Source organism: Natator depressus, chromosome 11 (genome assembly GCF_965152275.1).
Source record: "Natator depressus isolate rNatDep1 chromosome 11, rNatDep2.hap1, whole genome shotgun sequence".
Lineage (NCBI taxonomy): Eukaryota > Metazoa > Chordata > Testudines > Cheloniidae > Natator > Natator depressus.
The window spans coordinates 72,177,389-72,197,489 of record NC_134244.1 but is presented as its reverse complement, the minus strand read 5'-3'; the positions used below and the strand labels follow the sequence as shown (position 1 = coordinate 72,197,489).

At 51.4% G+C, this 20,101-nt stretch overlaps 1 pseudogene; it reads right to left on the bottom strand.

The window, feature by feature from the left end:
• Positions 1–464: 464 nt before the first annotated feature.
• Positions 465–19,173, bottom strand: LOC141996219 (butyrophilin subfamily 1 member A1-like; annotated as a pseudogene).
• Positions 19,174–20,101: the final 928 nt, after the last annotated feature.

Below are 20,101 nucleotides of genomic sequence, written 5' to 3'. Positions count from 1 at the left end.
TACCCTGCCCAAGATCCTCCTGCTCCTCACACTGGGGTCTTCTCCCCTTTGTCATTTCTGCCATGGTTCTCTTCCTCCTTGTGGTCTCTCTCCCCTCCCCTCCCCTCTCCTCTCCCCTCCCCTCTCATTACATCCCCCAACCCCCTCCCCAGAGTCTCTCTCATGATCTGGGCTCTTCCCTTCCTGCTGCTGCAGCCCCCTCCCCACTCCACCCCACCCGTGGCCACAGCATCCACCCCTGACATTGCACCCCCACACCGCCCTCTGTCCCTGCACCCCCACAGCCCAGCAGCCTGCTCCCCGCACCCCCTTCTCTGCCCCCTCCTCTCCCCCAGCTCACAGGCCTGGGACTGGGAACTGAGGGAGGGGGCAGGCAGGTGATACCCTTTGTACCATCCCCATGGGAACAGAGCTGGGGGCTGGTCAGCGCTGGGAGGGGATAGTCTCTGCCACGGCTGTCACTCTCAGGGACAAAGATTCCCTTTGGCCTGAGCTGGGACAGGACAGATTATTAGGGGAGCAGTGTTTTTACCCTCCTCTTTGTAACCAACATAAAAATAAGGACGGAGCGTCCCGGAGAAGGTGTCAGTGAAAGGGAAGAGATGGGACCTGTCAGTCACACTGTAAAATGAGACCTCGCCTGCTTCATAGTCCAGGAAAACCCCCACCCGGCTGGGCCTGATGCCTGTGGGGAGGGGGATCTTGGGGGGGGAGGTGCAGGCCTCGTATTTCCCATCCCTCAGCCACACAGCCCAGTATCCATTCCCAGGAGTGAGTCTGACCTTCCCTGTCCTGATCACAGATTCCCTACAAACCCCCACAGTCCAGTTTATTTTGTCTCCCACCTCCACCTCCCAGTAAAACCTCCCGCCTGTGAATCCATTTGTGCCCAGGACAATCGGATAAGTATTGAATCTCTCAGGATTGTCAGGTCGATCCTGTCGTCTCTCATCGTATGTCACAGTTTTCTGATCCTCAGACAGGACGAGGTTGGGATGAGCCGTGTTTGGATCCAGAGTCACATCCACTGGGGAGAGAATCAGAGTCAGTGCTGGGGGCAGGGGCTGGTCACTGGGATCAAAGGGCAATTCACCCACGTGCCCATTAATCACTGTGATATGGGGTTCCTCACCCTTAAGGGGAGTCGGAGCTCAGCTAATGCCGGGGGACAGGGGCAGGGGGAGGGGGTGGGGAGCAGGAGTGGAAGGGAAGGAAGGGGGAGATCTCCAGGGGCAATAGGGGGGCATGAGGCAGACACCAAGGAATCAGAGGGGGACGAAAGGGTGGGGGCCAGGGATGGAGCAGGCACCAGGGAGGGCACGTACCGGGGTGCAGAGGGTGAAGGGAGGAGTGGGTGCCAGGGTGATGGGGAAGGGGAGGGGTGGGCACCAAAGGGGGGAGGGGAGGGGCAGGTGCCAGGGTGTTGGGTCAAGGGGAAGGACATGGGGGGAGGGGAGACAGGGACGGAGGGGAGACGGGGGAGGGTGTGTTGAGGGGGCTGAGGGTGGGTTTCACGAGGGGAGTAGAGAGGAGTGGCAGGTGCCATGGGGCTGGGAGGGGGGAAGTAATGGGGGCAGAGGAGTGGTGGGGGTAGGACTGGCACAGGCAGAGGGGGAAGGGTTAGGGGAGCGGGAAGGGCAGGCTTGGGCGGTGGAGAACACCCCTGGCACAGCCGCTGCCACCAGGTGAGGGAGCCCCTCCCCACTTCCCCCCCTTCCGCTCCCGAGGTCCCTGCCGCCCACCACCTCCCTCCTCTCCTCCCCCCTCCCCATGAGCCCCCCCCGCCCCTCACTGTGTCCCTCCTCACCCCCCGCCCACCGCTCGCCATCCCGAGGACGAGATGCGGTGAGCGGTGGGCGGGGGTCTCACGGGGGCAGGGGGTGAGGTGGGATGCACCGAGTGACGGCCAAGTGGGGGAGGGAGGTGGGGGGAGAGGCCTGGGGCGAGTGGGGGTGGAGTGTGGGCAGGGCAGCGGGTGGAAGAGGTGAGACGGGGGGCTAGCCTCCGCCAAGGGAAGCTGCGCCCACTGCTCATGACGGCAGGTGCCGGGGGCAGAGGAAGGTGCTCAGGGCTGGGGCAGGAGGCAGACATGGGGGGGCAGCAAAGGAAGGGGAGGGGCAGGTACTGTGGGAGCTGCTGGGGGGTCTGAGGCCACTCAAGCCGGTTCCCCGTTGTGCTGGTTGCTACACGGGCGGAGGGGGATCTTCACCTGGATCGGAATGACTGAGGGCACAGATCCCAGGGGCTGTCAACAGGACAGTCCACGGGCTCCGGGGTCACCTAGGGCGGCACAAAAGGAGCTCGGGGCCTAAGTCCCTGGTTTCAGCTCCACGGTGAGGCACAAACCTCCTGCTGACCCCAGAGCTGCCAAAACTCACTCGCAGTCGAAGTTTGTGCAGTAAAAGTTCCCTCGGTGCCTGTGTTTCTCCCTCCAGCCATGACCACGGCTGCCTCCCTCCAGGCGCGTGGACGCCTATTCCCCGGCCTGAGCCCCAGCGTGATCCACAGGCTGGGGGAAGATCGGGGTCCAGCCGTCCCAGCTAGTTTGGTAGGCGAGCTCAGGGGCGCTCTCAGACCGGGTCCCTCAGGCGAGGCCACGCAGCAGCTGGCTGGGGAGGGCTTCCCTCATACATTTTAACCCAGGGGCTAGAGCATTCCCCTAGGATGGGGGGACTCCCAGTCCCTGCTCCCCTCGGGCAGAGGGGGAGCTTAAACTGAAACAGGGCTCCGCCAGTCTCAGGAGAGCGCTTTGACCACGAGGCGAGGCGGAGGTGGGGGGCTCCCGCACTCTCTCCTGCTGAGGATTTTCCATGGTGGATAAATAAAGGGCCATTGGTGCAGGGACGGACCCTGGCTTCCCCCCTCGCCGGGGGGTGCTCTAACCCCCCAGCTGTAGAGTCAGCCGCATACTTGCGCTCTCTGACCCAATCACAGGTGCCGACTCCGTGGGTGCTCCGGGGCTAGAGCACCCTCAGAAACAAAACAGTGGGTGCCCATCAGCCACCCTCCAATCAGCTGTTTGGTGGGCCCAGCTGTTTGGCAGTGGGCGGGAGGTGCTGGTGTGGGGCAGAGCGGGGGCAGGAAGAGATGGAGCAAGGGCAGGGCCTTGGGGGAAGGGGCAGAGTGTGGGCAGGGCCTTGGGGTGGGGGTGGAGCACCCACCCAGAAAGAAGAAAGTCGGCACCTGTGCCCAATGATCTTTAATTATTCAGTCCGTCGTGGAACAGCTTCCAGAGAGAGGAGGTCTCAGAACAGACTAACTCATACCCCAGGGGTTAGGGCCCTACCCCGAGAGCTAGAAGGCCCCTGTTCAAATCCTTCCCTGCCTTGGGCAGAAGCGGGAATTGAAGCAGGGTCTCCCAGGTGATGGCTTTAACCAAGGGGCTACAAGTCATTGCCAGCTCCTCCACCCCGGCCGGTTTGTGTGGTGTGAGGAAGGCGTCCAATTCATTCCCACAAGATCTGCCATAGGTGCTAAGCAGCCTGACTCCAAGAAAGGGGTTCCCTTTGTGGATCACTGAGCAGAGATAGGTGCCCATCTCCACGAGAGAGGCAGGGCTTAGCACACACCCCTTTCATCCGCATCTCCTACTGTCTAGCGTAGGCATCTCCTCACCTCATGTCTTGGCGTTTGTGAATCACAGTCTAAGGGCAGGTCTTCGCTTAAAATCCTGCACCGATGCAGCTGTGCCGCCGTAGCACTTTCACGGAGATGCTCTAAACTGAGAGGAAGGAGCTTTTCCCATCAGTTTAGTTCATCCAGCCCTGCCCCCCCCCGGCTCAGTGCATTAGGATACCCTGGCGTGCGAGGAGCCCGGGGCTCCCGGTGCTACAATGTGCGTGCACATCCTCTCGACTCTCTCATCCCTGCTGGAGCTGCCAGACTCTCCCAGCCTGCTCGAGTACACACACATGGTCAGGCTGCGAGCCAGGTGAAAACACGCACATAGCCACAGGTGTGAGGCAGAAAAGCTGCCATATGGCACAATTTGTGGCAACTGGGTCAGGGGAGTGTCACAAGCTGGTTATAAAAACCTGTCTGCCCTTGCAGTGGGGACAGGGCCTGCCTCACCCCAGAGCCAGGGGGACGCTGAACAGCTCTTGTCTTGTCCTGTTACACGAGAAGAACATTGTGGGTAGAGATCCGTCTGAGCATGGAAATCCTGCCGTTGGGAAGAGAGAGCTGAGCCGTTCAGTGCCAGTGATGGGCAGATAAGAATGCCCATCCTGCAGAACCCAGGTACGGCCCTGGGAAGGGGACACTAGGGGACATATTTCATCACTAATCAGCCCTTTCCCAAAGGGAGTGTGTCCCTGTGCTCAGCAATAAATCTGCGTTTCGTCTGCCCCCAGTGACATTGCTATTTCCAGCCGACTGAATGTCACAGGGAAACACTCTGTGCAGGGAAAGGAGCAGAGAGCTCCCAGGGGAAGGTGGGTCTCACCATGGATACAATACCAGCGGTATGTACAGTACCTGTGTAGAGCCGGGCGCTTCTCCACCCTGCAACCAAGCACAGAGAGAGGGGTAAGAACGCCCCTGGACACAGACACACTGAGCAGGAGACAATGTCACCCAAGGGTCGTACTGGGGGGAATGGAACTTACTGAGCTCAGCCTGGAGTTTGTCTGAAAATAAAAGAGAGAGAAATGAGTCAGTGTCACATTACCTTGCAGAAGGGAAGTGAGTGAAAAAGACCTTAAAGCAAGGAAGCCTCCTGGGCAGCAAAGGAAAAGGAAAGGAAGAAATACAGTACAGTAACCGCATCTGGCCACCTGGTCAGGAGCAAGAGGTTGTTAGAGCTAAAGAGGGATCCTTCAGCAAATGAAAAGTATTAACCCTGTGAAGCCAGTAGAAAGCCACATTAAGTACACTGGGTGAAGCGAATGATAGGAATTAGGGGGTTAAAATGGAATTAGAAGAGGGAATAGCCAAAAATATAAAACAAATAAAGGGAACAATTGAGGAGGGTAATGACAATGCTGAGAGACTGATTTCTTTGCAACAGTTTTTACCACACTGAGTGTGGTGGGAAGAGACCAGCCCTGGAGCTGCTCTTTTCAAGAAATGAACATCAGGGCTTGAGGTGTGAAGCAGAGATAATAGAACAGACTGATTAATGAAAGAGCCAGACGTCACCAAGACCAGAGGAGATCCTTGCCAGGTTGCAAATGCCCAAGAGTTGTGAAATGACCTAAGAGCGCTATGGCGGAGCTGTTAACAATAATATGCATCTCATTAAAATCAGCTACTCTTCTGGAGAATTGGAATGTTGTAACCAGCTTTTCAAATTTTGGTAGGACTTGTCCTGAGAATGACAGCTCAGTGAGCCTTGGGGAAGGGGTTGGAATAGGGGCAGGGAGGAGGCAGAGTTGGGGTGGGGCCTTGGGGTAAGGGGTTGGCATGGGGGGTGGGGCTAGGGTGGGAAGAGGTGGGGTGGGGCGGGGCCGTATGGAAGGGGTGGAGTGGGGTCAGGGCCAGGGGTAGAGGGAGGTCGAGCACACAGGGGAAATGGGGAAGTCAGCGCCTATGGTGGTATTAGTTAAGTTTTTCCTCGGTGATGCCCTCATCAGGGACAAACATTGTCGTTCATGTCCCCAGCAGTGATCCTCACACATGGTGCTTGCCGTGCGTGTGTGAGGCCCACGTTAAAGAAGCGTTGCTCAGTCATGAAATGGACTCAAGTGGCTCGAGACCTTTGCCTAAAGCAGCACCTGCTTGACCAGGCTATGTGACCTCCTTTCGTTGTGAGGTCCTTGTCTGACTGGAAGTGGCCCTCGGGCTCTGAGAGCACTGCTGCTTCGCAGTCCAGAGCAGGTGCCTCTCTCAAGAAACGGGGGAGCTGTTCGCCACTGCATGCACCAAGGAAAGGATCTCATAAGACCAACTGAGACTCCAGGAGACTCTTTCACTTTGCACAGGGTTGGTGCTCGTGTGCGATATGGCATGGGTGCCTCTAACCTTTCCCTGGTACCATGTGGAGAGATTAGAGACCTGGTATTATGGGCTCTGGTTCCGGCCCCAGGGCATCTGTGGAGTCTGGCACCAAAGAGGATGATGGTGGCACTGACTGTCTCCGTGTCGGTGGCATTCCAGGCAGCCACAGACCTCCTTTACCTTTCACCCCAACCTCTCCTTTGGCCCAGGGCTATGCCATCTATCGCCCCATTGGCTGAACAGGCTGTTGAATCAGGGCAAGTATCGAGGTTGGTGTGGGAGATCTCAACAGCTTTCACCGTCCTTGACTTCGGCACTGTCAACCAGTCCAGTACAACTGATGACTTTGGGACTGATACTGCTTCCAGCCTTGGCATACTCAGTGCAGGTGGAGCTGCTTCCATTATCAGCGCTGGTCCCTGCCTTGTTATGGGTCACAGATGAGTCAGGCCAGGTACTTGCTCCCTCTGGTCTGGCTCTGACTTTATTCCTGGAATCCCAAGGCTTCTCAGTTTCAAGGTTGGGATCTTCCTTCTCCTGGTCTCCATCGCCAAACCAGCATCGGGGACTGTTTACAGAGCATTATAGGCATCAGGACTGGTGCTTCTCTCATGGTCAAGATGGGGGTCTCGGGCCACAATGCCTTATCCTTACCAGAGGCCTCCATGGAATCTGTGGGACCTTCCTCGGTGATGGAGGTCATACTGCTTAGCTCAAGCAAAGGTGACATTGCTGGTCAGATCAGCAGTAGGAAATATAGGCCCACCACAGGTTCCAGCACTGGTGAGCTTTACCCATGGAGTATTTCGAGGCCTATCAGGACCTCTTGTCCCCTGCTTCACTGGGGATTCAGGCAGAGTTCCTTCAATGAATGTCCATCAGTTAGTGGATGCCCTGCAGCCATCTGCTCCTGGTAGCGTAGCCCTCCCGATCAATGATGCACCACTGGAGTCTGCAAAGTTTTTCTGGAGCCTGCTGACTTCCATACTGCCCACCACACTGCATTGATTCGGCCTTAACTGGAGTATTGTGTCCTGCTCTGGGCGCCACATTTCAGGAAAGATGTGGACAAATTGGAGAGAGTTCAGAGAAGAGCAACAAGGATGATTAGGGGTCTGGAAAACATGACCTATGAGGGAAGATTGAAAGAACTGAGTTTGTTTAGTCTGGAAAAGAGAAGACTGAGAGGGGACATGATAACAGTTTTCAAATGCCTAAAAGGTTGTTACAAGCAGGAGAGAGAAAAATTGGTCTCCTTAACCTCTGATGATAGGACAAGAATCAATGGACTTAAATTGCAGCCAGGGAGGTTTACGTTGGACATTAGGAAAAACTTCCTACCTGCCAGGGTGGTTAAGCATGGGAATAAATTGCCTAGGGAGGTTGTGGAGTCTCCATCACTGGAGATTTTTAAGAGCACGTTAGACAAACACCTGTCAGGGATGTTCTAGATGGTGCTGGTCCTGCCATGAGTGCAGGAGACTGGACTTAATGACCTCTCGAGGTCCCTTCCAGTTCTATGATTCTATGAAAGTGCACAGAAAGGGCTTCTTCTCTCACTTGGCATAAACTCCCTCGTCATGACTGCTGTGAATGATAGAGCCCAGCAGGGCAGGTTTAAGTCCATTCTGAAGGACAAATTCTCCAACAGGATGGATTAAATGGGCAGGAAGATTTACACTTGCTCCTCCCTGCAAATGGGAATTTATGCCAGCAGGCATTGGTGTCCAGTTATGACTTCGTAAATTGGACAGTGATGCCTAAGTTTGCAAACCAGCTGCATGTAGCCACTAGAGAGGAATTTCAGGAATCTGATTTTCGACAAAATCTACAGGGTTCTGACCAGAGTGCGGGCTGAGGGGCTCAGCCTACATAAGCAATGAAGTATGCAACCTTCTAGTTGAAAAAAAGCCACATAATTTTGCTCCATGATCTAAATTTTCACAGTGAGATTCTGTGCTCGGAACCTGCAGCATCGGTGCAGGGAAGAGCTAAGGTGACCGTGACGGGTTGGATCACAGAAACCCCCTGGGGGCTGCCAACTGATGTGCCAAGACTACGTCTGCCCCTGCTTACCTTGCCAACTTGGGACTCCAGCACCCTGTCTTGTGGAGACAGACACGCCAGTCTGCTCCAACACAGACCCAGGGTCTGAGCCACATGCCCCAAAGCTGCAGGCTTATCTGAAAGCAACTTAAGAAGCGTTCCTCTCTTTAACACTCAGATGCCCAACTCCCAATGGGGTCCAAACCCCAAATAAATCCGTTTTACCCTGTATAAAGCTTACACAGGGTAAACTCAGAAATTGTTCGCCCTCTATAGCACTGATAGAGAGATATGCACAGCTGTTAGCCCCCCCCCCCCCCGCAGGTATTAATACATACTCTGGGTTAATTAATAAGTAAAAAGTGATTTTCTTAAATATAGAAAGTAGGATATAAGTGGTTCCAAGTAATAACAGACAGAAAAAAGTGAATTACCAAGCAAAATAAAATAAAACATGCAAATCTAAGCCTAGTACAGTAATAAAACTGAATACAGATAAAATCTCACCCTCTGAGATGTTTCAATAAGTTTATTTCACAGACTGGCCCCTTCCCAGTCTGGGCACAATCCTTTCCCCTGGTTCAGCCCTTGTTCCAGCCCAGGTGGTAGCGAGGGGCTTTCTCATGATGGCCGCCCCCTGTGTTCTGTTCCACCCCCTTATATGGCGTTGGCATAAGGTGGGAATCTTTTGTCTCTCTGGGTCCCCACCCCCACTTCTAAATGGAAAAGCACCAAGTTTAAGATGGAGTCCGGTACCAGGTGACATGGTCACCTGTCACTGTGAGACCCCCCAAGCCTTCATTGCTCCCAGCCTGGCTCACAGGAAGGCCTGCCTGCAAACAGAGCCATCCACCGTCAATTGTCCTGGTTGATGGGAGCCATCAAGATTCCAAACCACCATTAATGGCCCACACTTTGCATAATTACAATCGGCCCTCAGAGTTATATTTCCTATTTCTAGTTTCAGATACAAGAGTGATACATTTATACAAATAGGATGACCACACTCAGTAGATTATAAGCTTTGGAATGATACCTTACAAGAGACCTTTTGCATGAAGCATATTCCAGTTACATTATATTCATACTCATTAGCATATTTTCATAAAATCATACAGCGTGCAACGTCACTGTGACTTTTAACATTCCTGGCATCCGCCGGATCCTGGGCTGCTCTGGTGCCAAAGCAGCCCCTGAGGTAAGTCAGGGCTAGTCCACATGGGTGCTGCAGTGATGTCATCTCCAGAGCACCGTCTTCTAGCATACGGTGACTTGCACGCACACCACCCTCATTTCTATCCTGGGGCTCCCTATGTTTTTTCATAGGCCAAAGCACATAAAATAAATTTCCCCTTCTGCGGGGTTCTGATACATTATAAATTAATTCATTTATTTATTTTCTCCCCTCTTGTCACTTTACCTTTCTCTCTGTGTTGCCTCCAGAAGCAGTAACTGGCCAGGGCAATGAGAACCACCAGGAGAGCCAGGATCACCCCCAGAACCACAGTCCAGGCATCGACTCTTGGGAAAAACAGCTCTGCAAGAGAAAGTGTTATTGACTTGGGAACAAATATGTACATAAGAATATTAGAACAGCCAGACTGGGTCAAACAAATGTTCCATGGAGCCCAGTATCCTGTCTTCTGACAGTGGCCAAAGCCAGATGCTGCAGAGGGAATGAACAGAACAGGGCAATAATCAAGTGATCCATCCCCTGTCACCCACACCCAGCTTCTGGCAGTCAGAAGTTTAAGGACACCCAGAGCAAGGGGCCACATCCCTGCCCATCTTGGCTAGTAGCCATTGGTGGACCCGTCCTCCATGAACACACCTGCTTCTTTTCTGAAACCAGTTATACTTTTGGCCTTCACTAGATGGCAATGAGCTCCACAGGTTGACTGTGCGTTGTGTGAAGAAATATTTCTTTTTGTTTGCTTTAAACCTGCTGCCTATTAATTTCATTCCTTGGTTCTTGTATTATGTGAAGGGGTAAGTAACACTTCCTTGTTCACTTTCTCCACACCCGTCACAATTTTATAGACCTCTGCCCTATCCCCCCTTAGCCGTCTCTTTCCCAAGCTGAAAAGTCCCAGTCATTTTAATTTCTCCTCAGAGTGAAGCTGTTCCAGGCCCTTAAACATTTTTGTTGCCATTCTCTGCACCTTTCCATTTCTAATGTAGCTTTTCTGAGATGGGGCAACCAGAACTGCCTACGGTATTCAAGATATGAGCACACCATGGGTTTATATAAATTTATTATGATATTTACTGTCTTATGATCTACCCCCTTTCTAATAGTTCCTAACATTCTGATAGCTTTTATTAATACCACTGCACATTGAGTGGATGTTTTCAGAGAACTATCCACAATGAGTCCAAGATCTCTTTCTTGAGTAGAAACAGGTAAGTAAGGCCTGATCATTTTATATGTCTAGTTGGGATTATGTTTTCCAATGTGCATCACTTTGCATTTATCCACATCGAATTTCATCTGCCACTTTGTTCCCCGGTTTTTTGAGATCCCTTCATAATTCTTCACAGTCTGTTTTGGACTTAACTATCTTGAGTAATTTTGTATCATCTGCAAGTTTTACCATCTCATTGTTTACCTCTTTTTCAGACCTTTTATTAGTATGTTGAACAACACTGGTCCCAGTACAGATTCCTGAAGGACACCACGATTTACCTCTCTTCTTTCTGAAAACTGACCATCTATGCCTACTCTTTGTGTCCTGTCTTTTAAGCAGGTACTGATCCATGAAAGCACCTTCCCTCTTATCCCATAGCAGCTTACTTTGCTTCAGAGCCTTTGGTGAGGGGCCTTGCCAAAGGCTTTCTGAAAGTCAAGGTACCCTGAACGTACTGGATCACCCTTCTCCACATGTTTGTTGACCCCCTTCAAAAAATTCTAATAGATTAATGCAGCATGATTTCCCTCTACAAATGCCACGTTGACTTTTCCCCCAACAAATCATGTTCACCTATGTGTCTGGTACTTCTGTTCTTTACCATAGTATCAACCAATTTGTCTGGTACTGAAGTTAGGCTGTAGCTGCCAGGCTCGGTTCTGGAGACTTTTTGTTTTTAAATAAGAATTCTCTTCATCACCCCCTTGAGAACTGCGATGTTCCAGCACAGAAAGAAGTCAGATACAAACCGAAATACTCTTGCTTGAAGCTTGCAGCGTAACACAATGTTTTGTTTTTTAGAATCCAGAACCTTAACACCCAAGAACCCAAAACAGAGAGGGGCTGCTCCCTAAGGCAGCAGGCACAACTTCCACCTTGCAGGGCCCTCGAGCTCAGTCTCTAGCCCAGGCCCAAATGTCTACACTGCAATTTAACAGCCCCTTCGCCCAAGCTCCACAAGCCTGAGTCAGCTGGCATGGGCCAGCCACGGGTTTTGAATTGCCGTGTAGACATATCCAAAGAGAACTAAGCTTATTCAGAAGTTTCCAAGAAGTGCTCACCATGTTGAAGGTCCAGGCCAATAAATAGGAGACACAATGATAAATACTTTCTGCCCATGTCTGTGGCATCTCAGTCCAGCCGTGTGCGGCACGGACGGGCACTGACCTGCTATGGAAATCGCTGACTCTCTCTCCTGGTCGAGTCGGGGGTTCCTGACACAGCAGGACACTTTATGGTTGGACTCTTCTGTTAGAACAATGGCAATCTCTGTTTGAAACAGGCCACCGGCCTCTTGGGATATTTTTTCAGAGGCTGATGGTGAGAGCTTCCCCTGGAGATCTCTCCACTGAGCCTCAGGCTCTGGGTACCATCCAGATGATCGACACACCACCTGGATCCCTCCATCCTGATGGCCCTCTACAGAGATGTCAGGATCGGAGCCCAAACCTACAGAAGAAATAAATAAATTTGTGATAATCCAGTAATGAGCCAAAAGCTTTATTACACTGTTATCAAAAGCCATTTCCTATCAAACTAATAATTGAATGTGAGTCCACGAGTGCAGCTGGTCACCTAATTTGGCCAGATTCCTATTTGATATAGAGTAGAATTAATGTTAATGTCAGTGCTGTTCTATGCACAAACTTTCTCCAGTTTAGTTAACCTGGTTTAGTTAATCAAGTGCAAATCCCTTAAATCAAGACTTAAACTAAATCAATATAAGCCATTTCCAAACTCGTTTCAGAGGGTCCACCTGGATGTTTGCCCTAGTTCAGCAGTTCTCAAATTTTAGCAACCTAAGGACCCCCATTTTGATTTCAAATTTTCAGCAAACCCCCTAGCCCAACCCGCTCAGCACCAGGCCCTGCTCTCACTCCACCCCTTCCCCCAAGATCCCATCCTCGCCCCACCTCTTCCTGCCCCTGCTCCACCCCTGCCCCTCCTCTTCTCCACCTCTTTCTAGCCCTTCCCCTGAGCACACCCCGTCTCTGCTCCTTCCTCTCCCTCCCAGCCCCTGCTGCACACCGCTGAACAGCTGTTCCCCAGCACACAGGAAGCACTGGGAGGGAGGAGGCGGTGTTGAGGGAGGAAGGGGAAGGAGTTGATCAGTGGGGTCAGTGTACCACCTGGAGTACCTGGGGGTCCACGGACCCAGTTTGAAAAACTCTTCACTAGTTCATTGAAACCAGTGTATGTGTATGTGTAAACAAGCCGTAAATAATTCACTAATAAAAAACTTTATTATAGGGGAATTCAGGTTGCCTTGGCAGGGCCTTGTATCCTTCCAGAATGCTGAAATGGGTAGCAGAAAACTGATACCTCTCAGAGCCAGGAAATACACTCACCAAAACAGAAACACAAACCATGGGTGGCAGGGAAAGCTGAGCCTTCCCAAACAGCCAGGATGTGGCCCAGCCACATTCCGCCCCTTCTCCCCATCCTGCTTCTCACTCTGCAGGTGTCCGGCTCTTCCGGGGCTGCCAGCCTGCTGATGCTCTGGGGCCAGGGGGGCTGGGGCTGCTCTGCCCGGCTTCGGAGTCCTGGCACACCGGGGCCGGGAAGGCAGGGGCCTTGCTGCCCAACAGCCCAGTGCTATGGGGCCAGGAGGGCTGCGGCCACGCTGTCTGGCCTCCCCACACTCCAGGGCCGCGTGGTGCTCCGTGGCCGGGAGGGCTGGTCCCTTGGGCCCTCCCAATGTACTGGTCGACAGCCTGGTGCTTTGGGGCCAGGAGGGCTGTGGCCACACTGCCCAGTGTAATGGCAAAAACAACAGCCAGCAAATTTTCCTACTCCAGCCCTCCCGGCCCTGGAGCACCAGGGGTAGGAAAATTTGCTGGCTGCTGTTTTTGCCATTACATTGGCACTCCAGCTTGGAAAGGCTGGAGCTGCACTGCCCGGCCTCCCGGGGGGGGACGAGGGGCGCTAACCTGGGGCAGGGACCAGTGGCCACAATGGAAGGGGCCTGGGGGCACAGGGCAGGGGCCAAGCCCACAATGTGAGCTGGGCTCCATTGGGCACAGAGGGGATGAGGCCTCAGGTGGAAGGGGCAGGGCTGGGTCGGGGGAGAGATGGGGGCTGTCGCAAACACTTGATAAGGTCACACTGGGGATTTTTTATTACCGATGAGCTAAACTGAAATAAAATTATCTTAATTTGAAGCAAGTGTCTTGTGAATTCAAATGGATTTCTTTATTGCGGGGTCAGTCTGTGGGCAGAGAGGCCCTTAGGTTGCTTGGAAATTGCATACAGACCATCCTAGAGAGGGAAAACAATCGCCCAGGAGAGACAAAGAAGGGATGGGTGTCTGGTGCCATTTCCACTCGGGAGTCTTCACCAGAAAAGCACAGGCTAGCAGGGGTTCTCACAATAATTTTTTTGGTGGCCTAAGTGTGTGCAGTCACTCTGGTGGCCACTCTGAAAAACCCCTCTCCGACCTGCAGCCCTTAAGCAATAGCCCACCCTGAGGAAGGTGAGTCAGGAACTCACTGGCCAGCTGCAAAGTCCCAGCCTCCCCATGCCTTGGCCGGGCGGGAGCCGGGCAACTGCCCAGGGGAGTGCCTCAGTGACCGAACCCTGCTGACAAGAGCCGCCTCCCGTGCCATTCACACTGGCCCCACATGTCTCCAGAGGCACATGGAAATGACGAAAACACACATACAAGTGTGCCAGAGCTGTGGGCTATGATTGTTTGTCTTACAGAAGCAATTAGAGGTCCCAGCTGAGACTGGGTCCCCAGCAGGCTGGGCGTCATGCACACATCCTAGGAGACAGTCTGCGCTGAAGAGTTTACAGTCTCAACAGGCATGATGGAGAAAGGGTGAGCGAGGAAACAGAGGCACAGAGACTTGCCCAAATTCTTGCACAGCTCAGTAGCAAAGGAAAGACTGGAACCCTGTCCCTTGACGCTCAGTCGACGGCTCTATCCACCAGGTAACCCTGCCTCTCACGTATTGCTGGTCTAGCATATGTGCACCTGCTTCACATTCTCCAGTGAGGCTGGGTGAGCGGCCCCATAATCCTGCCAGCTCCTGAGCAGGGACAAGGGACTGGCTTTCCCGTTGATGAACACAGACCGTGCCTCTCACCACAGACACTTCGCGGCAGGTCTGAAGGGTTGAATAAGAACCACTGGAAGGAGCTGTGCACAGTTGAACTGATGGGCAGGGAGGCTAAACTCTTCCACTACTTTCACTTGCAAAGGTAATTTTAGAAACATATTTGTAATCCCCTTGGGCTTAGAGAAGCCCCTTTAACACCTGCCTCAGGCAGAGGAAGGGCTGGGTGTTCCAGAGGGAGGAGCTGCGGGGCTGGAGCAGCCACGGAGAAAAATTAGTGGGTGCACCCATGGGCAGCCAAGCCCCAGTGGCAGGCGGTGGGCTACAGGACCCTGTATATCAACCACGGTTACCCTGTGAGTGCCAGACATGAGGCCAGACATTAGTGTGAGGAGGATCAGCTATTGTTTGGCCCCAGGGGTGCACAAGAGAGTTGTAATAAACCCTGGAGCCAAACAATTTCATATTCATACAGAACATATTCATATCACCCAACTTTTTAGGCGTGTTTGTGTATTTTATTAACCCTGTAAATGTAACCCATTAATGCTACCCCAGACTCCAAAGAGTCACAACACTCTTCGAGACAATCTGAGTATTTGTGTGGATTTTAGAGCCCTTAGAAAAAACAGTCAACTAGAATAAACCTTAACCAGAGCAGAGCTACTGCCCCACTGTAATGAGATAAATCAGGTGTCATCTCACAATGAATCTTTGATCCACTTATGACCCTATTGAAGACATCAAAGTATCACAACAAGTTACTGACCTGCCACCTGTAGTTCCAATAAAGCGTCTTCATAAGCCACTCTAGACTGAAAAAAACACTTGTACTGTCCATCGTCGGAGGGTTGGATATCGCGTATTCTCAGGGAAACACTCCCATCGGTGATGTGGTCTTTTCAGAGCTCAGTCCTTCCTTGATATTCTGGCATCTGCTCCCCACACTGATCCTGCCCATCGTGGTACAGATGCACAACTGCAGAGTACGGGGACCTGAACCATCTCACCTCCATGCTCTGAGCATCCATCCTGGGGGAAAGGTGGCAGGGCAGGATGGCCTCCCCACCTGAGGAAGCGGTGATTGGATGGGCAGGTCCAGTTACTGTGAACTGTGCTGAGAAAAATGCAATGAAAATAGAAATTAAATTGACAGGGGGCTGAGGGTGGCATTAATTCAGCAGTAAGACAAAATAAAAGAGCGTCCTGCATTAGAAGTGAACACCCCGTCTCCATGCAGTGCCCTAGGCATGTCTATAAGTGCAGAGAGTCACATGCTTGGGGTAGCTGCATCTTTGACTCCCTCTGGGGTCTGCTTAAGGATTGTCCCTTCGGTCTCAGGCCTCCAGCTGTCACCTCTCTCTGGGCAGGGACCCATGGCCCTCTCTCTCCACTGGGGTTTAAGGCTTGCAGCTTCCTTGCAATTCACTGTGGTGTTCCCACCAGGTCTGACCAAAGTCCACCACCTGTGCTTTGCTTTCCATCCCAGGGCTATGAACAGTGTGTGCCAGCGGTTACCAGTAACCAAACAGGTTTTCCAAAGCAGGGAACATTTATGGACAAAAGCCCGAGAGAGAAAAGTTACCACAAACCAATCAAACATCTTACACTTATCGCAAAGCATTCTCATCTGGCACATGGGGACAGACTCTCTGTCAAACCTTTCTCTAAGGGTTTCTCTCAGTTTGTAGCCCAAGATCCCAGGCTTCTGGTTAGCTTAAATCAGCTTTTCATACCAAAAATCTTCATTCTCTTTGGTTTCTGGAACCTGCTCTGAACTAGTTTAACTGCCTGGGCTGGTACTTCTCTGGAGCTGTTATCTGTCCCACAAGAAATTACGCCCCATCATTTGTATATCCTGCAGGAGATGGGGTAACCCTCCCCCACGGAGTAGATTACAGTCCGGAGCCCACAAAGATACATATAGAACGGATCGATACTGTGAAGTTCCACTCCGTATGCTTTATGAAAATAGGCTTATGAATCTGAAAATGACATAGCTGGAATGTGCTTTATGCAAAAGGTCTCTTGTAACATATGACTGAAAAAGTTATAATGTGCTGCATTTGATTTTCCTATTTGTATGCATCTATCGTTCTTATAGAAATATGAGGTATGAACTTGTATTACTGGTGTAGTCAGACCAGGTGAGGGCAGTCAATGGGGCATCAGGAACTTGGTGACTGCCATTGACAGGACAATTGGCTGTAAATGGCCTGGTTTACCTTAAAGCCTTCCTGTGTATGGGTCAGGCAACCTAGGAAGAATGGAGACTGGGGTCTTACACAGACATGTGACCATGTCACCTGATACTGAAATCCATCTTGAAGCGGGTACTTTTCCAGAGTGGGGGTGGGATTCCAAACAAGGGTTTCCCCGCCTTAGGGAAATTCTATATAAGGCGGGGGAAGTAAACAATGAGGGTCTTCATCTGGCTTAAGAGATGGCCTCCCCACCCCAAGGAGATACCTGAAAGTATCTGGAAACAAAAGAACTGTGACTACAGGGGTGGGAGAGAACAGGCTGGACCCAGGTCAGAAAAGGCAACTGACCTGGGAAGCATTTTACTTGAAATAACATCGAGGGTGAGAAGTTATCATCTGTAACTGATTTCTTAGTGTATTAAGCTGAGCCGTGCGTGTTTTGGTTTATCTTGCATTATGATTTACTTTGTTCTGTCTGTTATTACTTAAAACCACTTAAATCCTACTTTTTATACTTAATAAAATCGTTTTTGTTTATTAATAAACCCAGTGCAAGTAATTGTTACCTGGGGGAAAAACAGTTGTGCACGTCTCTCTTTCAGTGATATAGAGGGTGAACATTTTATGAGTTTACCCTGTATAAGCTTTATACAGAGTAAAACGGATTTATTTGGGGTTCAGGCTCCCAGAAAGGCTGAACACTGGGCGCTGGGAAAGTCCCTGTTAACTGAGAAGCCCCACGGCTGAGTGAATCTCAGTTTCTGTGAACTGCAGAGGGGCGTGGCCCAACCTCTGAGTCTGGGCTGGAGCCGAATTGGAGTGTCTGGCTCAGCAAGACAAGAGTGGAGGGGCACCCGTTCTGGCAGGAGGGTTGTTCTCTGTGGTACCCCAGAGCATCAGGTGACAGTCTCCAGGGGGTCTCTGTGACCGAACCCATCACAGATACTATCTAGGGAGAGGGTGCAGAATAGACAGAATCTTCATGATGTTAATTTGATAGTCCCCAAATACGGCATGTGGTTGCCATATCTGTCACCCAGAGTTCACAGGTGAATGTTATACACTGTCCCTATCATCGCTGAACAGGGCTGAACACTTCTCACAAGCACCTTGGGTATAATGGGTAATGGGGAGGGGGGGCTGGTTCTCTGACACACCAAGGACTTTTCATGCTGCTCCAGTGCAGTGCCCTCCCTGACTGCTGTAAGGATGGTGTAAGGGCCAGCAGGATGTGAAAAGAGATCATTGCCACTGTGCAGGTAAAGTCAGAAGTCAGATAATGAAGAGGGAGAAGGAGGCAGATAGAAAAGTGCAGGGGGCAGAGAACCAGCCATTGTGGAACTGAACAGAAAGGGGGGGTCTCTGGGCAGAGACTCAGCATCCAGAGCGACAAAGAGAGCTGGTTAAATTAGCAGAATGGAAACCACAGCAGGAGGGAACCAAAATGTCTGTGTAGCTGTGGGGGCAGCCCCGGGGGTGCCATGGGATACGATAAGACTTTCACTGAGGGCACAGAATGAAGAAGGCCTCACTCTCACCCCTAGACGGCTGTGCCTAGTGCAGTGTGAATGACTTGTGGGTTTTAATTTCATAACTGGGGAGTTGGGAAGTCATGATTTGTTTGTGGCTGAAGAGTCTGATCTGTGACTTACATGGTCCAGCGGTGTAGTGTAGCGGAATTGTGTAGTGTCCCTTTAAATAGTTTGTGAGCCCAGTAACGGCGCTCACCATGTTCTATGTCTTAGAAGCCTCCAGTCAGAGCAGCAGTGTGTGTATAACTAGGCCTGACTAGATTGTGTATAGATAAACACCATCACTAGGACCCAGCTGTGCTCTGTGGTTTATGGTCGTTGTGTAAAGAGCAAAAGACCAGGGCTGGATTTAGGGGCAGGCGACCCAGCCAACCACCTGGAGTGCCAGGATTGGTGGGCGCCAGGCTCGGGGGGTGCCAGGCTTGGGGTCCTGTGTCTGTTAGTGACAAAAGGGAAAACAGAATGTTTGAAGTGAAATGTTTCAAGTATAGATGTTAGTACATTCCAGTTATTCCTACAATTAAAAATTTTCTTTGAGGAAACTTTTTTTTTTTTTGCTTATATAGGCATGAATAGATACAGATGTAGAGATCCTAGCATGCCCATTTATTGTCTTATATGACAGGGATAAATCATGCATGCAAATCGTGCATCAAAGCCATGAAATGGGCTACAAATACAATAAAAGAAAAGTATTCAAAAATTTAACAAATGGAAGGGGGGGGCAATAAAGAAACGCTCCTCGCCGAGGGCACCATTTGGTCTAGGGCTGGCCCTGCAAAAAGCAGACGTGGTTTACGAGACAAGGCAGGGAAGCGAGGTGGATGGTGATGACCAGCAAGAGAACATCAGCAAACCCAGCGAGGAGCCCAGAGCTCCTACCTGACACCAGACTGTGAACCTGTAGAGCGAGGCAGAGAGCGACGTAGCCGGGCAGAGCGGAGCTCACTGTGGAGCCGGGAGAGAACGAGGGAACCTTCCCCATCATCGTAGCTGGGTCTGGGGAACAGGAGAAATAACCAACCAGATGGTGAGTGAGTGGGACGCGGTGACAGCGACACAGGGCAGTGGGGAGGAGGTAACAAGCACCAGAAGGGAAGGGGTTTCCCCCACAGGTCTCGCCTGCCTGGCTCCGAGCAGGGTCAGATGTCACTGGGCCAGCAGCCGGTCCATACCACACTCACACCATGGCTGCACCTGTGGAGATGTCTGGTGTAATTTAGATTGCAATAGGACATCTACACTGAACACATCACCGGCCACCGACAGTGCCAGGAGGCATGAGGTGGAGCGACATGGTGCATCAACTATGAGAGAGGGACCGAGAGACTTTGTCCGTTGGACCATATGAACTGGAGCCATAAACTCACTGAACGTTAAATCTCACCAAAAGAGGGTCAATCCATCCTCATCATCGTATTCACTCACTATACTCCACACCTGAACATAGCCATTATATGAACAACATGCCCTCATATCTCAATGTCTGTCCTTTGACCCGTTAACCTTTTACCCCCAGTCGGGGATATTGCAGATTATGTATTCCTTAGCCACCCGATCTTAAACCGAACTTCGCAGCCCTTGATAATCTGTACGTTATTCCCTGATAACCTGAAACTTCAGTGCTTAAATTCTGTACTGTTCACTTTTTTAAAAAACATCATCTTAATAAAAATTTTAAATCTGTAAACTCTCCAGGGCAAGGATGGTTCCTCACTACTGGTGTGTCCAGGGCACAGCACAATGGGGCCCGCATCTTGGTTGGGCCATTTAGGAGTTACTGTAATATAAATAAATAAATAAGAAAGGAGGTATTAAGGAGAGCAAGTGAGTGCACGCAATGCCTCTGAGCGTGGTAGGAATGGCCCCTTATTGCTGTAGGAGAAAGCAGCGCCATCTCCCAGCCACACCTGTCT